This window comes from Falco naumanni, chromosome 15, assembly GCF_017639655.2.
Source record: "Falco naumanni isolate bFalNau1 chromosome 15, bFalNau1.pat, whole genome shotgun sequence".
NCBI lineage: Eukaryota > Metazoa > Chordata > Aves > Falconiformes > Falconidae > Falco > Falco naumanni.
Window position 1 is genome coordinate 4,846,569 of NC_054068.1, and position 16,015 is coordinate 4,862,583.

At 35.6% G+C, this 16,015-nt stretch overlaps 1 protein-coding gene across 2 annotated transcripts in view; it reads right to left on the reverse strand.

Annotated features, from left to right (window-relative positions):
• The window catches only part of CDH13 (cadherin 13), a 504,987-nt gene that overhangs the window by 265,931 nt on the left and 223,041 nt on the right, over positions 1-16,015 (reverse strand). The gene's annotated exons all lie outside the window — the stretch shown is intronic.

Below are 16,015 nucleotides of genomic sequence, written 5' to 3' on the forward strand. Positions count from 1 at the left end.
AATGTGACATTTTATTTAATTCTGTTTAGTTTTTCAGTTAAGTAGATTAAACAGCTACAAACTTTAAAAAAAAAAAAAAGGCAAGCAAGAAAAAAATATGTGTTCCACTGAGCAGCATAAAGCGTACTTATTTCACAACAACCCTTACAATACCAGAGAGCCATTGCACATTATCTTCCAATTAGTCAGGCTGTTTTATTAGTCATCATAAAGTCATTACAAAATAGACTTATTTCAGATCGCTTTTTTTTTTCCCCTGTTCCCCTTTACACTGCTCCTTTCCCAGGATTTTAAACCAAGGGGAAAAAACTCCTCATGAAAACATCTGGGTATCCTGGCCCGAACCCTGCTTAGTCACACAGTTGGAATTCTTCCACTTTCCAAATCTATGTGTGTATTTTTATATATATATATATATATATCTCAGAATTTCCTTGTTACTGTCACAACCTTATTTCCCCATAAGAAAACAAACATCCCTAAAAATCCCATTTCAAGGCTATCTCATATAAGTGACAGTAGCATATAGCATATATTGCAGAGATAAACAGTGTCTGTTATAAGCTACATGCTTTCCAAGTTTGTATTTGTACAATAGAATCTAGAAGGTTTATAAATTAATCTTGCCCTTTAAGGCTCACAATCTTGCCAAGATACTCCTCTCTTTTGCTGTTTCATGTTCTTTTGTTTCTAAATATTTTATATTGCTAATATTTCTACAGAAACATTAAGTCAAATATATGCTGGTCTGAATTACAGCTCAGGAAGAGGAAAGGAAAAAGTGGCCTTAGAATTCTGGACCTGTTCCCATTTTGAGACAATAAATATGCAGGGTGTTTAATAACGTCCCTGAGGAAATACATGTTTGTTGCCCTGTTGCTGTGGGTTCAGCAACACTGGTTTGCAGATTACTGGGCAGAGAGATTTTGACTTCACTCCATAATTGTTATTCCTTTATTTTAATTGAGGGAAAAATGGCCACAAGTTATGAAATAGGAAAACAGGAGTCCCAAAGATAAAGTTTCAATTCTCAAACCCTTTGGGGAAGGGAGAAATTTCAAAGTAAAAACTTGTTTCACCTTTTTTTCCTTTCTCCTTCCAAGTCAGAAACACTAATGGATGAAGTTTTCTTTTCATGTATTTTTGAGTATGTCATGCCAAAACACAGAGACAGACAACACTGCAGGTGACAAAAGGGCAAAGTAACTTTGTAACTTCAGGTTTTGTGATGAAACTGAAACTTAATAGTTCCTACTGAAAAATTACCTGCTGTTCAGTTCATTTTCTAACCAATCTCTGGTATTTTTTACAGCAAGACTAAAAATATGTGTTTTTCTTAACATAAAGGTATGCTTACAATTTTGCAATGTCACGACCATTGCTCACTTTTGTAGGGAAAAGATGAACTGATCATCTCCTGCCCTGATTTCTGAGACTTACAATACAAGTGCATCTTCCCATCCAATATAAGAACAGTGATTTGAAAGGCCTGAAGTCAGCCACAGGCCAGCATAAAAATCTAATTCAAAGGCATCTACACAACAGCCATTTCTACCATAGCCTTCAAACATTACCCAACTGTTTACCACAAATTTAAGATGTAGTATAAGCACAACGCCCCAGTTCTAACAAGCGACAGAAAGAAAGCAAAACAAATAATGGGCTCTGCAAGGGAACTTAACAGAAAAATTCCAGATAATCATACAGAGCTTTCTCCAGACTAGATAGAAAAGCAGGTGTATTAAGAGTCCGTGCAAACCTGACCAGAGGAAAAATTTGTTCTTAACTCTAAATCTGGCAAAGATTTTAACCCTGAGGCTGGTGGCAAGACATCCCAATGTGGTACCTAAAAGTTTTGTACTCCTTGGAGTTATGACACAACCCATATCTCACCCCTGCTTTAGCTGTAAACCACTCTTCAGTTTATAATGTATAGGAGCAACAGAGTTACCAGACAGCAGACTTTTTTCTAAATGACTAAATGTGTCCATTTTAAAGCTTCAGAAAGCCGTCACATTCATGGTGCAAGTATGTACAGACCTTTCTCTCCTATCTATTTGCCCATCTATGCATCTAGTTATGGCACAGCGACTTATGCTTGGTATAGTAATAAGAAGCCCAAGTTAAAGATCCTCTATGTGCCACTGCATCGTTTATTCCAGAGCAATGATGGTCGCACAAAAAGTAATTTTCAGAAATAAGATCCTTTAAAAAGTTTAATTAGCCACAAGAGGGAGCTATAAACTCCCAGGAACGTAAGGAAAAACATTAACATCTCCTAATTAAGATCCTTATATAATGGCTGCATAGTTCAAAGAAAGTGCATTTCCCAGTTCACACTAAGCTCAGTACAATGAAAAGTTTAATAAAAAAACAGGCTTAATTTGCCATATGGTTTGATGCTTTAACAAGAGCAAAGAAGAAAGAACAGGAAGATTGTCTGACATCTCCTCTGGCAAGACTGCTATTCAGAATACTGTCATAAACGCAGCACCGTTCATATGAAAACTTCCTAGCTTACAATGTATTTACACAGCGATGCTTTCTCAATTTACTGGCTGAGAAAAAACAAGGCCAGACTATTTCTGCTGGAATGTTTACTTTGGGATGTCATTTTTATGTTTCTAAAACACGTAAATTACTTTCCCACAGTTACTACTACCTGAAACCCAGACAGAAACATTTATTTCTGTAATTTATTCACAGCTCTAGGAACTTCAGTGCAGGTTATAATATTGAAAATGTCTGCATGATATGACAGTGGCCATGCATCGCATATAAAGACTCTTCATTCTTAGGAAATGGTCCAGTTCAGGTAGCATAGACCCAAGCACCCATGTACTGAGGACAGGGACAAGACAGTGTCCTGATTTCAGCTGGGACAGAATTAATTTTCTTCTTAGTAGATGGTGCAGCGTTGAGTTTTGGATTTGGTGTGAGAACAATGCTGACAGCACACTGATGGCTTTGATTGTTGCTGGGTGATGTTTGTACTAAGCCAAGGACTTCTAAGTTTCTCAGGCCCTGCCAACGAAAGGGCTGGAGGGGCACAGGACATTGGTAGGGGACACAGCCAGGAGAGCTGAACTGGCCAAAGGGCTATTCCATACCATATGACGTCAAGCTGAGTATATATAAGCTGGGGGAAAAGGAAGAAGGGGGGGGCATTCGGCATTATGACATTTGTCTTTTCAAGTAACCGCTATGTGTGATGGAGCCCTGCTTTCCTGGAGATGGCGAAACACCTGCCTGCTGATGGAAAGTAGTGAATTAATTCCTTGGTTTGCTTTGCTTGTGTGTGTGGCTTTTGCTTTATCTCAATCCACAAGCTTTCTCACTTTTACTCTTCTGATCCTCTCCCCATCCCACTGTGGGGAGAGTGAGCAAGCAGTTGCATGGTGCTTAGTCGCCGGCCAGGGTTAAACCGCAACAGCAGGCATACTTAATCTTCCCCCCCACTTTCTACCTATTTCATTTTTCTAGTTCTGATCTTACAGTCCAGAAGAGATTTGACTTTGCATGGGCAGGATGCATAGACACAATAGATTCCAGCTGAGCATTCCACTGAAACAGACTCTTGAGGGCTATTTCCTCACCCAGGACCCAAAGGACAGTATTCGATGTAGACTTAGACATCACTCACTTCCCTACACCTGATAACACTTTCCAATGTCAAGGGTACATCAGAGAATAAAGGTATTGAAAAGTGAAGCAATCCATGCTAGCCTTGTCAGGACCACCAAGACAAACCAGTATTTTATTTCTTTTTTCCAAAAAGGCGGAGACTGTACAATTCTGCCTAACTAAAAGACACTTTGAAGAAAAACAGAGTGTTACTTAGCTGACAGGATCTGGTTTTTGCTGAACCCTGGCCAAAACATATTTACCAAGTGCTATTTTTCAGCTGACATCATGTATCCCTTCCAGCTCAACTCATTTCAGCAATGTGATCCCCCTGTTGTTACGGGTTTATCATGAAAGTAAATCAGAATACTCCCAAGAGAGAAAGAAATACAGAAGTACAGAAAAACCACACTTCCCCCAGAGAAAGACTTCACAGTTCTGCAACCCCAGCAAATCTGTCCTTAACAGCACCATCCCAGTTTACCAGTTTCATTCTTTATAAAGTATTTGCCTCAACCACTTCCATAATTTCTTAGTTCTCTACACCATCTGAATTTGAGATGCATCATATCAGTTTCACCTTTCAGTCAGAAAACAAATCCCACCCTCAGACAGGAGTATTTAGGTTGTACCCCAGTACTTTTCATTTCAGAGCATTACACACTCTCTCATGGGGGTTTTGGGGGGGCAGTGGGGTGGTGGTGTTGTTTGGTTTTGGAGTTTCTCTCCCCTAGCCTCCTAGAATGCACATTTATCTGCGGAATACTTAGAGGTGAACTATTTTTTCCTTTAATCACGATGCTCCACAGAGTGGTTTAGGCCCATTGTTTAGATATCTTAAACATATTTAAACAGACACTTCCTGTCTGGCCATACTGAAAATCACTCTTTACAGTCAGAGGCTCCCTCTGCTCCATACTAACTCAAATAATCTTTCAACCAAAACAAATGCAAAATATTCCCATCATTATTCAAAAGCACTAACCAACAGAAACTGCTTCATTACTATAAGATAAACAGACATAGACCATGGTTAGAAAGCAATTTATATAATTTGCTGAGTTTAATAATTTATTACATCTATTGGTTCTCGATACTGCTAGCCAATTAATTAAATACTAGATAAATCGGTTAAGCATGGGAACCAAATTCTGCTCTTTGACAAAGGGAGACATGCTAGCCAAATCTGACCTTTGCTTTCTCTCTGACTAGGACTTTCTTCCAAATTCATTGAGTATACAGGTGATAGCCAAGAACACCCAGGTGACTTATTCACATAAGTGAAAACAGAAATTATAAAGCTTCTGTAAGCAACTATATCCCTCGTTGATGATAATTGGGGACAAAACAATATACTATAAGACAGTAGATATTTTAGGTAACAGTCTTCTTGTTCACATAGTAATCCTTGCTATTAGCTTAATTAGATCACCAATCAAAACACATCCGGACAGATGCCCATCCTGTATGTTATCCAAAACACAAGCTAAATTAATATAGACACATATGAACAGTATTTGCAAAATTCAAGTACACAACAGAACAAAACTTCAGCAAATAAAGATGCTTATACAATACAAAAATGCAGGCAATGCCACAGTTCTAAATCTCAAAACATTTCCAGATCACTTTTCAATCTCCAGTCTATGAGGCAAGATTTTCAAAGCTGTATAAATCTCCTAGACCATGTGCTTTCACTGCAAAGCTTAAACCAACCAGTCAATCAATCACTTAAATTCTAATATTTACACTTGCACTGGAACAGCACTCCAGAAACCACAAGCGCAGAATGAAAAGGGAAATGCGAGCAGCAATATGAATACACAACACTGACCCAACCTCCTATGACAGCTGAGGTAAAGGAACACAAAGTCAAGGTGAACAGTTTGGTTTCTGGGGGAACCACAGCTGGTGAAAACTACTTGTAGAACAACAGACATTGCTTCTGTGTCATCAACTACAAAAATATTTTGCTTGATGCTGTTGACATTCCTAATAAGAAAATATATATATATCTCCCAGACTGAAAAATCTATATACACAACAGACTTAACTCAGTGAAGAAAGCCATAATTCAGTTATTTTAAACTTCAAAAATGTATTTTCTATGCCAGATCCCCAAGACTCAGTTTTAACTAGGTGAAACACATAACTGAAGCGTGTCTGAATTTTGCACTTCAGTGTACGCTTCAACATATTCAGTGGCCACTGGACAAAAGTACTATTACAAGATTAGTCAGTACTTATTTACATTCTTTTGCATTGCTTTCTTAAGTTTCTTATGAATTACAAAAAAAAGTTCCTCAAACAGGGACATGTACTATTACAATTGTGCATCTGTAAACTAAAGACTTTTTAATAGCTGTATCAAATTTCTAAGGTGTTGAGTACGGGGTGTACTAACACCTTAAATGTTGAAACTTTTATGCCAACTGTCAGAGATTTAACATTGAAATAAAGAAATAACCAGGAGCTGAAATTAAATGAATTATGAAAATGAAAAATCATACACCGATATGGTGTATTCTCAAGAGATTTTTTTATTTTTTAGCATCTTAACTAAGAGCTTTGTCATGGAAAACATTCCAGGAAGTGTCAAATTTAGGAACAACACTGTGAGAACTAAAGCATATAGTTGTAGCATATTTTTGATGCGCATTTGCAAGGCTGGTTGGCGGCTGCAAATGGTACAAATGTTCCTTGCCTGGAGCAATCCAGACAAAACTACATGAATACTCTTAACAGCTATCTCAGGTATTGAGAACTTTATGTATGTTAAAAAAATTGAACTCATATTGCTTGAAATACAGATGATATATATAGGTATTTTGTTGGACTGGGGCTTTGCTTCCTATAGAAGTTACTGTACCAACTATTATTTCATATACACCAGTGCAAATGCAATGTTTTAGTAACTAATAAAAACAACTCTAAATCTCAAGTTTGACAAGTTTAATAAATTTTATAGATAAATATTTCAACAAAATATCTTAAGGGATGAAATTAATATATTGAAAACTAGTGAAGCTGTTTCACCACCAGTGCTCATTTTTTGAGATATTTTTACAATAATCAAAAAAATAGGATGTTTTATATTCAACCAAAAGAATAACTTCTCAGCATAATGGCATTTTATCATAATTATGCATAAACATCTACAAAATTCAGATCAATTTTCTAGTAGGATGTACAGGTGTCCAAATTAAACACAATGAATTCATGCATGTGGAAGCCCTGTGAACCGATGGATCCCTTCAGCCTGAGGTTCATTATCATAGCTGTACACAGATGCAACAATTGCCCTTGAAGAATCAGTTGTAGCACAGGGGCCTGCAGGTTTCATGTACAGTTGCAACATATTTTAGGATTTTAACCAATATAAATAGCTAACAGTGAGAATTTGCTCATAGATCCAAGTAATTCGATGAACACATCAAGATGTGCATTATATTTTGTAGCAGGTTCCTTTTAATTTATGAAGAGCAAAGGATTCATTAAAAATAATTTTCACTTCCCCTTTTCTTAAGTAATGGTTGATTTCACATATATATCTGCAAACTCTGGGTTCAGTACACAGCAACATCTTCCTACTGACAGCACAGAATTTGCAAACAGTTTTTCATAATCTCAGAGGAAAAAGACTTAGAAGTATTACTTGTCACAGAAGGCCTGGATATTTCACTGGCTGACCTGGCCTTTCAGCAGCCATCCGATTACCACACTTTAATTGATGCTTAAGTTATCAACTTGCAACAAACCCTGTTAGTTGAAGGAATTTGAGGACGACTGTTTCTTAAGTGACAGCCAGAGTGGCTCAAAAGCTATGGTCAGTTGTTTGGAAAAATCTGACTGTGATTGACAATATTAATGAAGAACTCCTCTAAGGATGCCCTTAAAAAAAAAAAAAAAAAAAAAAAGGATATTCTGGTTTATAGAGGTGCTTTATTGCACAGTTATCACAAATCTAAAAAGGCAAAAATGCAGAGGCAACATTACAACATTTAGTGGTTTTTAATTGCAGAAATTCAGGACCTAAAACAGAATACATAACTTCTAATCACTACACATGTAGCTAAATCTACAAGAGTGGAAGAGAACAGCCAATTTACAGTACCTTTTCCCAGGTCTTTCACAGTACTATTTATTCCAAATAAGATCGAAGTCTTAATTATTACTGAAGGCCACTTTTGCAGCATCCAAGAAAGCATATGTGTGCTGATTTAGCACCAGACTGGAAGCAACACAGAGGCATCTCAGCTGCACTGTGCCCAGGCTAAAATAATCTGCTGATAAGGTCTAGAGAAGTCTGCCCTGGGTTGTCTGGAGAATATAAAAAACCTAGCTGCTTCCCCTCCCCGCAGCTACAATTATTGCCCATGGGACTTCACTACAAATGTTATCTTTAGATCCATGCATGCAGCAAAGAAAGAAATCAAGATCTGGATTAAATGGGAACTTCCAGCCGGGTAGAGTAATTGGAATTGCAGAATAAGGCACTGAAGTTGCAGAGCCAACCTGAGGAACTGAATAGGAGTAATAAAATGAGAAAAATGGAGCTGCTGAAAATGATTCACCTAAAACCACTCTTGAAAACTAAGATTCAGTTTAATTTTAAGAAATTTATTGGAAGATGTGTCTAATTTTATTTTTGTTTTAACTAGCAACTGGCTGAGTCTTGATTTTTGAAAATACTTTGCAGTTACAATGAACCTAGAGGAAAAAGTACTCTATCAAAAGTATTTAAAATTTTTAATTGAAGATATTAAAAAAGAAGTATCATGATGAAGGGCATTTTAAAGAATTTGGTTCTATTACATTAAAGTCAAGTAATACTTCTGGATACTTTAAAAACCTGCTTAGCACCCAATTCCCATTTGTAGCAAACAACCTACAGATCTAATTATAGATTTTCCTCAGTCACTAGTTCCCTAGGAAACAAATCCATGGCTCACATCTTGTGCATGGAAGGTCATAGTAAGAAGATAAATATTTTTCTGTGTATAGAAACTTATCTAGAAGTCACAGGTCTGCATCTCAGCAGATGTTGGCGCTTCTGTCAAGGACAGATGGTAGCTATATTTGACAGTTATCTCAGATATTTAAAACTTTAAACATTTTAATCTAATGAAGCACTTAGTTCTATTAGCAAGAATGCTTTATGATGCTTTATGCTGAAAATAAAGAATTTTAATTTTCATTCTCTAAACTCATTTAAGATTTTAACAATGGGTCCACTTCACTCTCCATCTTAAATGGTTAACTGTCAGAGGTCAATTTTAAACAGCTGTAAGTATATGCAACTTAACAGAAGCGACAGGCAGAAATCTAAGTTAAAGTCATGAATGGTAAATATAATTTGTGTTTTCTGGTATTGGCCCTTAAAGTTAACAATGTCAACACAAACCAGATTAACTTTTTTTACCTACATGCATGTAACTGCAATAGCCTTAGAAAAAAAATAGTGTAATTATTGTTACTCTACTACTGATTTTATTCTAACTCATGGCTGGAAAAAATAGACAAAATATAATTCATTAGGAACTCTTAGGTGTTTTTTATTATTTTTATTATATAATTAGAAACAATTACGTGTGAACACATAACTGGAACAGGGGTGAACTAGAATGAATTCAAGTATGACAGACGGAAGCTTTATCAGATTTGTGTTGCTCATTTATAACACAAAAACACTATTCAGCTCTATACTGACCCACCTGCAATGACAGCTTAAAAGGTACGCAATTAGGCAACAATCCTGCTCACACTTAGTATAAGATTCAGCCTGACTTAAGATCAAATAAAGGATTTAAGCTAAGTCAGAGTGTCCGTAATCTGTGGGAAGTGGAAAAGAAGCTTACATTGCCAGCATGCCAAGTAACATGCAGTAGACTCAGAACTGCCCCCCAAGCCTTGCTCCACTTGTCTCTGTGGAAAGGCAACCATCCACACCCAAGCCCACAAGTAATACCACTCCTTAGATCACTGGATGGTTATATAAATGAATTTGAGTCTCAGAAATGTTTTTGTTTCCCTACATTGCTCTGTTAAGTGTACATTCTTCTTCCATGTGCTTTTTTTTTTTTTACACTCCTTCCATCTTTTGCAGATAGTACCAATTGTGCTACATTGCCTTTGTTTCTGCAGCTTTAAAGTACTGAAATCTCATTAGCCAGGTGTGAAAAAAAAAAAGGTTGGTAAAACTGCTACCAATACAGAGCATTTCAAATCTATTAGTGACTTCTACTCTTCAAATTGGTATTTCTCTGCTGAGTGAGGGGTTACCCAGTTTATTGCATAGAGTGCCACAGGCATGATTACCCAGCCAGGGAACACATATAGGAATCTGGGATCTCCACACAACATCATGTTCTCTCCAAAAACAAAAAAAAAAAGTGCAAGTTGTCATGACAGCTTAGCAGTTACCTCACTCACCAAGGCTCAGACAGCCTCATCAACATTTGCTCTGCTTTTCTGAAAACTTCACCCCTTCATGCTCTCTTCTGTTTCCAAAGGACAGACTAGCTTTCTGTAGCTGTTAATTTCCAGAGGGGGCTAATAAGCATTTTAACACCACCATTCCTTGATTACCCAACTTTTAATAGTAAAAGCATTAATTGAAAGTCTTTTTTGTTAGCAATTCTATAAATGACTTTACCACCATTAACAAAGTTTCAGATTCCAAGTTAATCCAGACCTGGGGTTCTGAAATAATTTGGTTTTGTCAATGATGCTATCACTAACAAAGCATGGTGAAACATGCCTTCAGTATTCTGTTATGGTCTTTTCAATATATCATTTGTTCTTTTCCTTTTCTTCCTTTTTTCCCCTGTTTTCCCCAAAGATAAAGGTTCAAAATCCACCATACATTTCACAAATTATCACCTTCCGTTAAAAAGCTGCCACCAACTCTGATTCACTTTCCCACTTCAAAGAGGTCAGGTTTAAACCTTGCTGAATGCTTGGCCAACTCTTGCTAGAGTTAGAAATGTAATGTATCAAAGTACAGGTTATAACATTCGAACATCTTGATAGACTTGCAATTAGTGACAGAGTTACATTACTTTCTTAAGAAGCTTTCAGATGACTATATAATTGCAATACAGTCTTATATGTATATCGCTTCATAGAATCATGCTGGGGAATTTTGGAATCAATCAAGATGAAATGAGCTGAAAAGAACACACAATTGCCAAACTAGTCATTGTCAATCTACAGAACTTAAACTTCGATTTAAACTTCTAAAAGCTGGAAGATCTCTAGAGTAATGGAACAAATAAGCTTCAATAATAGATATGGTACACTGTTGTAGAGCATGTCAGTTATTGTCTTCCACGTATATTATTACTGTCTTCAAGTAGTCAGAATTAAAAGTTATCTAAATTTAATATTCATTTACTGTGCTGCAAAGCTGTATACTCAGATTTGCAGTTAATAGCAATACCTGAAACAGCCTTCGAAGACAAGACCTATACTTGACAAACTTGGGCTAAGAGGAACTCTTAAACTTAATAAAAGAGGAAGTATATGATGAAAAAGCTATGCATTGTGAAAAGCTGTCTAACAGGGAGCCAGGAAAGCAGCTCTAGCCAGGGAATCAGATACCCAGAAAAATCTACTGTATCTAAAGAACCTGGTCTACTACCAAAGGGCTGCACAAATGACTTTCCCAAATCTTTCAAGGTTGAAACAAAAATGCTAATAAGATTGAATAAGATTGAAAAAAATACAACTCTGAAATCACAGTGAAAAATAATCATTATTTATAATCCTGCACTCCTGTATAGCGAAGTCCAATGCCCCATTCAAATTCTTCAGTGTTGAACTTTCTGCTGCCTGGGTGAGAATTTTGAGCTATCATAGGACACAAAACCACTACTACACACCACTTGTTTATCAAACATCTCATGTACTTTTGTCAATGGTTAGGAAATACATGCTTTGACGATCAGACGTAACAGAGCTATTTTGGCTGCATTTATAGACATAGAAGAAAACAGTATGTCCTAAACCTGTGAAAAGAATATTGAAATTCAAAGAACAAATACCCATGAACGTTCTTTAAGGTTATTTTCGCACCTCTCTTTTATCCACTTTTTATTACTACAGTACATTTTACAGTTAGTTTCAATTCAACATTACAGGAGACAGCTGTGACCATCCTCAACTCCAAGTCTATTAGAATCAATATAAAATCTCCCGTAACGTCTGTTTATGCAGGCCCTCATTGCTTAGGCTGTGTTTGGAGATCTAACAGAAAGACAGCATGGCAGTAGTTAGTGATAATGTTATATACTCAAAAGGAAGTTATAACTACGCCTTGATAAATTTGACTGCTTCTGCTCGAGTAGGTAGAAAAATTGAATGGTGAATCTCTGATCCTAACATTTTCATTGGAGGTTTTGCAATTTATTCCCTGGCGGTTTTAGTTCTATGTAACAGTTTTCAATACAAGTATGCTGTTTCCCCAAGATACAACATGCTAAACCATACAATAATTTAAGGTGTTTGTTGAGCCCAAGAAAATGGAACATCCGTTCTTTCCAAGGTACTTGACAAAAATACAGAAGTTTTTTAGAGCGTACTTCTAAAAACTAGCGCTAAATTTCTAAAAACCCACAAACAGATCAAATCATGAATTGCTGATAGCTATCATGAAATCAATATGGTTCTTTTTACTGGTAGCCACCAAGAACTTACTTTATCTCCACAGATACACTGTAAAAAGGTCTTCACCAGTCTGTAGCTAGGGTTCTCTCCAACAAAACCATAGACAATAAAGTACTATTTATGTTTATTTGCATCGAGATTCCTCAGTACACCTAATTTTGAACTTGCAAAGCTATTTAATTCAATTTTGCAGTAACATCAATTACAAACTTAATTTACGGAGAAAACAGTCACTCTAGGTTAGTGTGATAATTCATTCAAATTATATAATTTCCTTCCTAGAAAAATTAGAAGCTGAGCCATAACATTTAAATATGTACATCTCATCTACATTTTCTGACTCAGCAAAGCAAAAGTTGTCTTAATTCCAAGTGAGTGCATCTTTGTTATAGTTTTCTCATATTGACACAGATTTTTATACAAATACACATGCATAAACATATGCATATACAAAAATTGGCATCTATAAATTAAGATAAATTGTAACGTACGTGCATGCAAACATTAATGTGCTTTCAGAAGTTTCTCTTCAGTCTATGCTAGTCAGCAAGAGAAATGACGCCTAAAAGTTTGCAGGTAGCAAGTCAAACACGCACTCATCTTTCGCAGTTACTAATACAAATCCCTAGTTCAGTTCATGGTGTTAAATCAAACTGCATATTAAAATTTGCACTGTCACTGGAACAAATGCTTTACTAAGGAAGTAGGGCATAAAGCAGTAATAATGTATACCTCAGGTTATCAGAGGTTTTGCACTGTGGAAAAAAAGACCAAATTTGTAACAGAAAATAGAGGTTCTGTTAATTATCTTTTTAACATAGTGAGATCTTTTACAATGACAGTATTTAGCAGGTATTACATTAATCATCTAAATTGCCACTGATATTTTCTGCTATAAAAGAAATGTTAACCTGATTTAATCTAACAACTAATTTAGAAAAAGAACTCCAAATATTTCAAAAAATTGCCTACAGATATCATCTAAAACACTGAGGTGATTTCAAAGATATTGCAAATAACTTTACAACTGCTTGCTTTTAGCTCTGACAGTTGTAAATTTATGAAGATTTATTGATATCTCTCAGAATAAGTAACAGATAATCTACACAAGCAAACATAATGTTAACACTGTGGTGTGATTAATTACATTGTAATTAAAGTTTTCTGCAATCTCTGATTAAGAAGCCTTATGTAAGAATTCAGCTAAATCAGTATCTTGTTGACTATCACAAGCAAAAAATCCCTTTAATTCAGATGAGACAGATTCTTCAAAACATTTTCCAAATTTTCAAAGCACATTGATAAAGGTCTTTCCCTCAACTTCCACTATGTAACAAATAAAACTACTATAAAGTAGCATGAAGCTATAATTTTCACAATCACCATTGCCTACTTTTGCAAAAGGATCCAACAACAAAAAAATTAAATCTACAAACTCAGAATTCAGTAAAATCTTGAGTAATAGCTTTCTTTCCTTCGAGATTACACATGATAACCTTTGGATGTTTTAACCAATAATTGTTAGAGATGGGCTTAAACTGTAAATGCTCTGTCTAGATATGAAACAAAGTTTAAGATGATCTTTATAGGAAGCTGTAGATTGAACTCAGTAACACACTATCTATACTGTATTCTTTTAGAAAATAACTTTCTCAGCTACCTAACAGACATTACAGTTCTCATGTATATCACCATTTAAGAAAAAAAAAAAGAAAGTTTCAGCCTCAAAAACGTCTTCTTGGTCATTTATCTTTGGTTTTATCCCATATGCAACTGAGCTTTGCTATTTTTTATGAAACCTTGTCCATCAATACATAGCTTATGTCTTTTCATAACAAATATACTTTAAAAACCCCCAATATTTCATGACATCTAAGCCTGCAGTAAAAATATTCTGTGTTATAATCTAATAATGTAATTATATTTTAAGGCTCCACTACCAGCTATTAAAAACTTAGCATTCAAGAACCTATAAAATACAAAGAACAGAAATTCTTTTTCTTAGGTGGAATGAAATTTACTTTTTAGAGGAATGAACTGGATGGTAAACACACACAAGGTCCTATAACAAAACTTTTTCATGTTGCCCAGTGGTTGCCTGAAGACAAAAAAAAAAATATTGTAGGCAATAGAAGAAGATTGAATCTTTTCTTTTTTCTTTTTTCTTTTTTTTTTTAAAGCAACAGTACTTTGCTAGTTAGTGTCAGCCCATGAGTTTATCAATTATCAACACATAAATCTTAATTCCAGTTATTATACAATTAAAACATCATTTTTTTTTCCCCAAAAAACCCAAACAAAACCTTCCTAGGCTTTCTAGTCCTCTTGTGACTAAATACAAGACTTTTTTCCCTACCTGTAGCAGCATTATCTTTTCTAACTCTGAAAAATTATATGATTTCCAGTCACATACAATTGCTTACCAGAAATTGTTCAATGTCAAAAAATACAATTTAAATATAATGGTAAGATTTTTGTGAAAGTTTAAGCTGTTAAATTATTAAACTGTTACATACATAAGTGTGGTGGATAATGGCTATGCATTCTATATCTTGCAGAATGTAAATGTAGCTATTAGTGTGGGAGAAAAAAAGGTGTTTAACACTTTAGTTGAGATTGAAGAAAAAAAGACTAAAGATATTCAAGAAGCAAAAGTCTTCACATGGAATAAACCAGAGAGTAAAAATAAAACAAAGCCAAAACAAAACAACAAAACCCACCAGTGGGATATTTGTATGAAGTATTCTAAATGTAAAAAAACATTTTCTTGTAGCAATGAGGTCTTGCTTCTGATAAGTTTAGGAGTCAAGGAGTTCTTAAAAAAAGCTGTTCAAACCCCTTTAGTAGGGATGAATCTGATATAAACCTGACTGCTTCTCTGAGACACACCAGGATTCCACAAAAAAAAAAGCTATGCTGAGCTGTGCTCTGGCAATATCTGGCACAATGGAGCCTTGGAGAGTGATTCACACCAGGGGTTATGTGGATGCCAGTAGCTCTGACCTGCACGCGTGGCTTTCTGCTTCAGGTTGGTCAGGAACGTGAAGCTGATGTTAGTGTCTGGAAGGCAGTCTGCTCCGAGTAAACTGGGGATTTGGTGATTCCCTTAATTCATTGATATCAGGGTTTTTACTTATTATGCGCAATGAGCATGATTTATCTTTATAATGATGGAATTAAAATAGAAACAAAATAGAAATGTAGATTTTCAGTGCCATTTTAAACTGGCAAAATATATATATATCCAACCAGTACCTGCTCCACCTGTACTGTACAGAGAGAGGATTCAGCTGTATTGTGCAATTACTGTAAGTAGCCACAACCATCCTGGGGCTTGGTTTTATACCTTGTTCAAAACATAGCTGTGAGAAGGCACTGGCTTACTAACAAAGAGAAAAGAGAACAGACACCTCAAAAGGAAAACATGATTTAATTTCATGGCCTTTTCCACTTCATACTAACCAGTTCTTATTTGTACTAACTGACATTATTAAAAATAATCTATAATCATATATGGCCATATTTGACTCCAATTACACAGGTGTAACTCAAAAAAATACCTAGTTTTCATAGATATTTCTTCAACTCAGTTTTAACAAATAGCACAATCCACACATCATCTGATACAGGGTCAGATCATTACTCTACTTTCATGCTTTAGAATTAAAGAGTTAAGCACTATTTCTTATGTAATTAATTGCAGTCTCCCTCTGTTTATCTGCAG